The sequence below is a fragment of the Balaenoptera acutorostrata genome, chromosome 18 (genome assembly GCF_949987535.1).
Source record: "Balaenoptera acutorostrata chromosome 18, mBalAcu1.1, whole genome shotgun sequence".
Lineage (NCBI taxonomy): Eukaryota > Metazoa > Chordata > Mammalia > Artiodactyla > Balaenopteridae > Balaenoptera > Balaenoptera acutorostrata.
In genome coordinates, this window is record NC_080081.1 from 25,834,845 (window position 1) to 25,843,866 (window position 9,022).

Here is a 9,022-nt window from a genome sequence, read left to right on the forward strand (position 1 = left end):
AGTAACAGGTAGAAAGATCAGTGAATACATGGCTCAGTGCTAAATTCTTGCAGATGTTTCTGACTGAATCCTTGCCAGCTGAATTTGAAAGCAATGTATGACTGTTTCAGGATGCCGCAGACAATCAGCTCTCCCTTTCTGCACTTTTAAGTCCAAGCTACTTGCAAGCAACATAATAAAATAACTTACATCTCTCCAGTTTATTGAGCTGAAGATAACATTCCGAAATTGGGTGACTTTTTCAAAAAAATCTCATTTTAAAACTTTTCAAAAGCATGATTGTGTTATTACAAGTAAATGTAGCCTTTAAATCATAATTATCTGAGTTTCAAACATCTGTTGATAATTAGCACTCTTATTCATACAAAACTATTTTTAGTCCCAAATTGCCCCAGGCATTTTGGATTGTGAGATTATCTAGGGACTTAGATAAAAGTATAGATATTATTAGACCCATCCTAACACTAATACACCAGAATCTACAATGGAGGTTCTTGTAAACATAATTTTATAAGGCTCCCAAATAATTCTATACTCAAGCAAATTTGTGAAACATTGATTCATTCTTGATATAAATTTACAGTCAAAGCTCTCCTGCTTCTACTCTAACTTCTACCCCTGATTAGTAATTAAAATTACCTCTGTTCTTTGGTGAATCTGTTCCTCAGTCTATTCTAGAGCCTACATCTTCTGTCTGTGTCCTTCATATAAATTCTTGTTCCTAGAATTATACTCCTTTCCCCATATTTTTGTTTCCTTGGTACATAACATGCAGTTATATTGTGAAATTACTTTTTGTTTGAGTAGGCTACATGATGTGAGATAAAATCAATTTTCAGCACTCACATATTGCCATTTATTTAGTTTCTCAACAACTCACATGATTTTTCCTCTATGTCAGTTTGGGTGCTGGTTGGGAAACAAGAGAAATGTATTGTAACTCACTTAAGCAAAAAAGGAACTTATTGGAAGGATATCTAGCTGCTCAAAGAATTATCAAAAAGACTAGATAACAACGTTTAGAAAATTGTCAGGAAAAATGAAAGCTAGGCAATGTGAAATTTGACAAGTATCATATCACAGAAACTGACTCTTGGATGCTCCCAATACTCCCACTTCATTGGCTTCCAACATCACCTCTACTCTATTCTCCACACCGTTGCTGTGATTAGCCATTTATTTTTAAGCTATTCTTTCAGTATTAAAGTTCCAAATAAGAGTATTTAAATGGGTGATTGTAGGTCATGAACCTACAATTCTCTAGGAGCTGAAAAAAGTGAGTCTTTATTCTTCCATAGTGTAAGTGGAAGAATAGTTCAGAATAACATAATAGGAGACTGAGTTAAAAGAGATGGTCTGTTCACATGCTCAGTAATAGACCTAAAATGAATGACTATAATAATCCACAACTTGGCTGCTCAACATACACATAAACCCTTCTTCCTGTACATAAACTTCCAAACCAAAAAAATTTCCCCAAAGAAATATAATGCAACGATTCCCTTTTCAATGCAAATTTCATTCATATATAACCATGCGACCCAAAGGAGGCAGACCCATAAGCAATAAGGATATATTATACAGCACAGAGAAATGCAGCCATTATTTTGTAATAACTTTAAATGGAGTATAAGCTATAAAAATATTGAATTACTGTGTTGTACACCTGAAACTAATATATTAATCAACTATACTTCAATTAAAAAAGGGAGGCAGACTCAACAGTTCTAAACCCATACGATTATTCCATACAATTCCAAGTCCAAGATATCTTGATAATGTTCATTTCTCCTCTAATTCTGATCTAATGCCTAAATATTATCTCACATACAGGTTAAGTTAAACAGGTAACCAGAAGAAATACACTCTCTCTCTATATGTTTGGGGGAAGGAAGTAATATATATATTAGAAAAAGTAAGTCAGTTAGTTTAAAGGATAATTCATCATTTCTACGATGAATCAAACCACAGATGGAATTCAGGATTTTTCTCCTCCATCAAGTATACCATACTCCCTTTGATTTTAATCTGTAACACAACTGATAAGGTGCTATTATATTTTTTTGTAATATAAACCTTTATTTCTGAATGATTTGAGCCCATGGTGGTACTGCTTTTATACTATTACAATAGCTTTTCCTTAACATTCACCATTACGTATAAAAAAACAATGAAGTATTCACAAATAAAATGTGGCTGCATCCAAACTCTGCCGTGTTTCCAATCTGTGAAAATTACCCAAACCAACATCAAAACTCCCATTTTTCCCCAAAAGGCAAGTTGCCGTCACCTCTTCTAATTCAATGGAATCATGAGTCCACTAGCAGAAACCTGTCTTTGAGGTACTAAAATCTCTAAATTGCACAAGATGACAGTCCTGGAAATAGTAATCAAATATTTTGTGAATGGGTACTTAAGAGTAACTATGGGATTTATCATTCCCTACTTCTGTGTATTGACTTCTAGACCCATGCAGAATATATTCTACATCTTGCATGATGTTGTTGACAACTGATACCTGACTGGGAAAACTTAACGATTTCTGTGAACATTGGCACACTGCTGTCCTTACTTTGATGTATAAAGAATACCTCAGTCAAAAGCCACGCTCTGTAAAATACTAATGTGGTTTGTCATCATTTAATCAGTGTATGGACTTTGGTACTGGCAGAGGCACAAAGGGGGAAAATATTTTCAAAACCTGAATGAATATCTGTTTGAAAGGCCAACTTGCTACTTTCTCTAAGACGAAAGGGATAAATAAAATTGACCTGTTTTAAAGCTACTCTTCGCATATTATAAAAGATTAGGGGCTTGAAGCTGCTTACTTCTAGTAGCGAATTTGGGTACTCAGTGGCAGCAATAACTAAAATAGTTGTAATTATGGGAAGTTCATGCCATCAATTTTCTGCATAGCCTACTTCTTGTTTGTGAGGTCTTTCTGAAAGCATCACAGTGGCACTTGAAGGGGGCTCACATATATTTCACTTAAGTAATTTTGTGCAGCTGATTATTAAAATTTCCTCTGGAATAATGGCCTTCTGATAAGAATTCACATGTGACATAAATATTGTCACACTCTGGGCCATTATACAAATATCTCTGCAAGAATCCTCATTCTTTTCTAATTTCTCAAACTTGCTTCTTTCATTTTCCTTTACTATCCAATAAAATTAACCACCCTTGCTATGAATTGCGGAGTATCTTTATCTCATGCCTTATCTACTAGTGGATGACAAGATATGCCACTCTAAGGAATATCTCCGGGCAAGCCATCCCTTGTCCCCACGGCCTTCAGAACTACTCCTGAGAAGGCTATATTGTCATCACCGTCCATTTCTTGTTGTTCTACTGGTATATAAGGTAGAATGATTGATAAAATGTTATTGTCCACCTCCTTTGCCGGATGATCAAGGAAAATTCCTTATAAGAAAATTGTGAGTTGAGGAAGAGACACTTACCTGGTAGGAAAAATCGTGGTAGGAAGGTTAATGACCTGATCTGATCATGCTACTTTTTTGTGCATATCAGAAAATGACATATACACCTCGAGTGCTATTTTAGGATGGTGTGCATCCAAAATTATGTCAATTCAACAAAAGCAATTCATGAAGAACATTTAGAATCATATGATAATGTGGTAACCATTCAAGGTTTTACCTTTAGTACTCTCTCATGGCCTATTACCAATCTAAAGCTATTTCTGAAAATGATCATGGTTACATGCGAAAGATGGCATGGTCTTCCTTTGAGACTAAAAAGTCTCTACTTTGGTTTCCAAAAGTAGTTTGTTATAGCCTCTGTAGAACATTCTGAAGTGTCATGAATGCTTGAGTAGTACTCAGTTTGCTGGGTCAAAGAGGCAAATGACAGACTCGCTGAGCTTTCATAAAGGGTCAACTAGAGAAGCTTATCTTGCTGTCAGTCTCTTTTAAGTTTGGCTGTCTTTCAGACCACAAAATGAACAGATTAAACAAACCTCTGTGTCTCCTTTTTAGTGGTAGTGAGAAAAAGGTGTAGCACTTTATTCCCTGATATGGAGGAATCACATAACCTTCCTTGAATGGAAGGCCTACATATTTTGTGGAGTACATTTTCCCCTCTCTAATGAATGTATCACCATGTCATTTAAATTACTTGTTAATTTGAACTCTACAGTCCTATCAGCATGATGTTATCAGTATAGTGAGTCCATGTGTTGACATCCTTTGGAATGAGGAGACACTAAAGATCCCGAGTACTAAAAAGTGGTACCAAGTTTCAAATGACCTAAGCCTAGGGAACGAAGTTAAGGTACATTGGTGTACCTACTAGGTTAAAGCAAACAGATTGTGATACGCTGTGTTTACAAGGATAAAGGGAACATGCTATATCAACAGGGGGATGTAAGTTGATAGGGAATGAACTGATTTGCTCCAGAAAGACCTTCTCTAGAACAGAACAGGCTATGATTATGGGTTAATACACTGTCATCCTCCAAGACTTCTTAGATTTCAGTTCAGACCAAAATGATTTAAGTTAGCTTATAATAACAATCATCATCCTCATGTATTAAAAGCCTCTAAATTCCTGTGATTCTGACAAGGATATGTAATTGCTTTTGATGAACTATTTTGGTAGTGAGAGGGAGCTCCAGAGGGAGTGCTTAAGTTACTATAAAATCCTTTACTCCTCAGAACAAGGAATCAGTGCAATGATAAGGACATTATGACAATTCCTGATGCTTTTATAATTTTACACCTAAAATTTGCTACTATTGCAATTAGATGGGTTCAAGATTTTAATGAGTCAAATATATGTGTTGGCTTCAGGTCAAATTCCATTTATATACCTTTTCTTCTATAAGTCTATACTCTAACCAGTTGACCACTGTGATATTCTGGATATCTAGTAAATTTTAGCTCAGAGCAGACAGAGCAGATTTTCAAGGATCAGATTCTTTTCTGATTCTTGAAATACATTTATTTTTCTCTTTCCCAGTGCTTAGGTTTCTTGGTAAAATACCATGATAATTTTACATAATCTTGGGAAAAGATTCACAGTATGGTTTTTCTGCTGTTATTTTAAGGCCTTCTCTCAAATATATACTATATCTATAGGTATATGATATTTATATATGTGATATATACGTACATAATATTTAATAATTAATGTAATGCAGCAACTTCTGCTTGAAAATAAATACTGTATATGTTAGAATGCAAATGTGACTAAATGCAACTTTTGGACAGATGAGGCAGCACCAAAAGAAATTTAAGTGATTTACATATGAAGGGTATGCTAGGAAATATTTCATCTTTAGGGAATAGTAAGATATGACAAATAAGTAGGGTCAAAAAAATGTTGAGAGATTTCTGCTTTCAGTAATGATGGACTAGATGGTGAGAAATAACTCCTTGCTGAGAACTACTTATTGAACTAAGTAAAAATGCATCAGAGAAGAGCAAGACAGTGAGTAAGTATGAAATCAAGGTCTGGGAGAGGAGAGAGGACTAAATGGGTGAAATGGACATTTGGGATCTTTTCTTTTTTAGAAAAGTGTAATGATTTGGAAGTAGCAGCTGTGAGGTTGGGGAGCTGAAGAAAGCTTTCCACAGACTTATCGGCCTAGCTAGAGGAAGAAGTTTAGAGTTCAAGGCCATCTGGAAAAAATCTATAGAATTTGGAATTGGCTTTCAAACAGCTACAATAAAGGAATAAAAGTGAACTGGAAAGAGATGCTTCACTAAAACTGAAATCAATTTCAGATCATCTCAACTTCATAACATTGCCAGAAGCAAAAATAAATCTCTCTAGATGAAGATTATATAATCTAGAGCCTCAAATTATCTTAAAAAGGTATAATATAATATGGCAAGCCCTCAAAATTAACCAGGTATATAAGGAACAAAATGTGAATGAAAACCAAGAGAAGCAACTAGCCAACGGTACTGACCCATAGAGGATACAGATAACAGAGTTCTCAGTCACAGACTTTAAAATAAGCAATGATTATTGTGCTTAAGAAGCTAAAAGACCAAAAGAGAGAGAGAGTGTGTTGACAGGGAACCAGAATTTATAATTGAAAAATGTAATTAGAACTAAGACTTACAATAAATGAAATTAAAAACCAGTAAATTCATTGAAGATCAGATTAGATACTGGTGAAAAGGTTATTAAACTAGAAGGTAACTCAAAAAATAAATATGCAGAATAAAAGAGACATATGTTAATAATTGTGAAAGATTTGAGAGTATACCCTGCTTGCAAGTTAGACAGATTAGCCTGCTTCAGTTTCATAGATGCTGCCAGAAAACACAAGATTCTTCACTTGGAAACAATGAACTTTAGTAGAGAGCACAGCAGGTAGCATGAGCTTTATGCTCATATCCGGTACACTCCCCATGGCTCACAAATTCTATGGGGATGGTGCTGAGGTGGACACAGGTAGGCGCTGGATTTGTTTCACAACCAAGGCACATTTTGCTTAGAAGACTCCTACGCTTATAAGGAAGTTGCAAGCAAACCTGTTCAACTCTTGCTCTAGAGGAAAGTATTATCTTTATTACCCTGGACAAAAAACAAATATTCCTTCTACATAGGGGAAGACACCATCTCTATCTTCCAGTGTTATTTGCTAAGTAAACCTCCTTGAAAATATAGTCTGAATCAAGATCTGCCCCAAGATAAACATAGAGAATTGCCCACAAACAATATATACCCCTCACTTCTACCTCATCATATCTTCTGGAAATTTTTCTTTTGAATATTCCACACCATCGTCCACTCTGATTAATCTGAAAGACATGGACTGCTATTCAATAAGGCTCCCATGATTAGGGTTATAAGTAGCAGGATGAGGCCAATCAGTCACACCACCCAGTACTATGTAAACAATAATAGTACTATTTATAATAATCCCCATACTGGAAACTGCTCAAATGGTCATCATAGTAGAAAAGAGTCACACATAGAATACTCCTGAAATTGATGGTAAAATTTGCAACTACATGAACCAATAGAAAGGAACCTCAGAAAATAATTTAGAATGAAAAAGGCAGATACAAAAGAGTACATATATATCTAATTCAATTTATATAAAATTAAAAACAGACAAAATTAATACATGCAGTTAGATGTTCAAATAGTCTGGTTAGTCTCTGGGAGGAAGCATCAGAGGGAATGGGGGCTTAGTGCAGTTCTTCTTAATCTGCACAGTGGTTGCATAGGGTTGTTAAGTGTATGGATATTTCATTAATCTGTAGATCTAGAATTTGTGCACTTCAATAAAAGGGCCCAAAATAATCAGTAAATATATTAACAAAATAAGGAGAGAAAAGAAACAAGCATGACAACTAGTCACTACAGATATTCTATCTTAAGCAATACAGATAAAGCATTTGATAATAGTCAACATTCATCAGTGATTAAAATGCTTAGAAATTTTATTGTAGAAATTCTGTATTCAAATAAAAAGCATGTACAGAAAATTTACATTAAACATCATAGTTAATCTGAAATGTTGAGCTCATTTTTTCTGAGTCAGAAAATAGAAGATATTATTAATTTTCAGTACTTTCACTCAATATTTTATTGAAAGTCTTAACCAATAAACAAGACATAAATATTAGTAGTACAAGAATTGAAAATATATACAGCTTTAATTATTCACAGATGAAATAATTGTGGATGCGCCAAATCAACCATGTCTGCAAATAAATTATCAAAGTTAAGTAAATTTAGTAATGTGTTTGAATGCAAGCTCAATACACTAAAATCAATATATAATTGCAATATGCAAAATCAATTGTATTTATATAAAATGGAATCAATTATAAAAGAAATACAATATAACAGAATAAAATTAAAAGATAAATAACTAAGAATTAATCAAAATATGTGTAAGAAGTCTATATCATTGAGTAAAATTGAAGAGGAGGTTAGCAGATGGAGAGATATACTCTTGAACTGGAGGACTTCAAATGGTTAAAATATACATTTTCCTAAATTGATCTACAATAAATTCACTGTAAACCCAGTGAAAACGGCAGACGTTTTGTTTTTTTTTTTCTTTTTTGAGTAAATAGACAAATTGATTCTAAAATGTGTATAAAAATTCAAAGAACCAAAACAATAAAGATATTTAAAGATGAACAAAGGATACTTACTGTACTAGACATAAGTTGTTATAAAATGGCACTAGTGAAGAACTCTGTTTTATTTCCTCAAGTATAGGCAAGGAGACTCATGGATCAAGATGGCAAGTTCAGAAAGAAACCCATATCATTTAATACAAGGGTAATATTGCAGTGCCGAGGAAAGATTACTTTAAGTGGTGCTGGGTCAACTAGATAGCCATATATAAAAATAAGAATTATATGAAATTGACATCTACCTCATACTATGCATACAAATTATTATTATTTTGCTGTTGTTACTGTATTGTCTAAATGTGAAAGATAAGCCAATAAATCTTCCAGATTAGAGAATATCTTCATAAATTTAGAAAAGAAAAAAGTTCTTAACTAAAACTTTAAAAGTTGTAAACATTAAGAAAAAGATTGCTGTGCTTGCTTCGGCAGCACATATACTAAAATTGGAATGATACAGAGAAGATTAGCATGGCCCTGCGCAAGGATGACACGCAAATTCGTGAAGCGTTCCGTATTTTTACGAAGTGAGAGAGTGGCATGGACATATATACACTACCAAATGTAAAATAGATAGCTAGTGGGAAGCAGTCGCATAGCACAGGGAGACCAGCTCCGTGCTTTATTTCCACCTAGAGGGGTGGGATGGGGAGGGTGGGAGGGAGACTCAAGTGGAAGGGGATATGGGGATGTATGTATATGTATAGCTGATTCACTTTGTTATACAGCAGAAACTAACACACCATTGTAGAGCAATTATACTCCATTAAAGATGTTTTTAAAAAAAGAAAAAGATTGCTAATTGATTACATTTGAAAGAAAAACTTCTTTTCATTAAAAGACAGAAATGAATGAAAAAGCAAAGAGGGGAGGAGCTAATTGCCACAAATATA

The 9,022-nt window shown here is 34.2% G+C and overlaps 1 non-coding gene across 1 annotated transcript; it reads left to right on the forward strand.

The window, feature by feature from the left end:
• The first annotated feature begins 8,545 nt into the window (after positions 1-8,545).
• Positions 8,546-8,651, forward strand: LOC114236962 (U6 spliceosomal RNA). The gene has a single exon (XR_003622796.2). It is a non-coding gene; the product is annotated as a U6 spliceosomal RNA (small nuclear RNA).
• Positions 8,652-9,022: the final 371 nt, after the last annotated feature.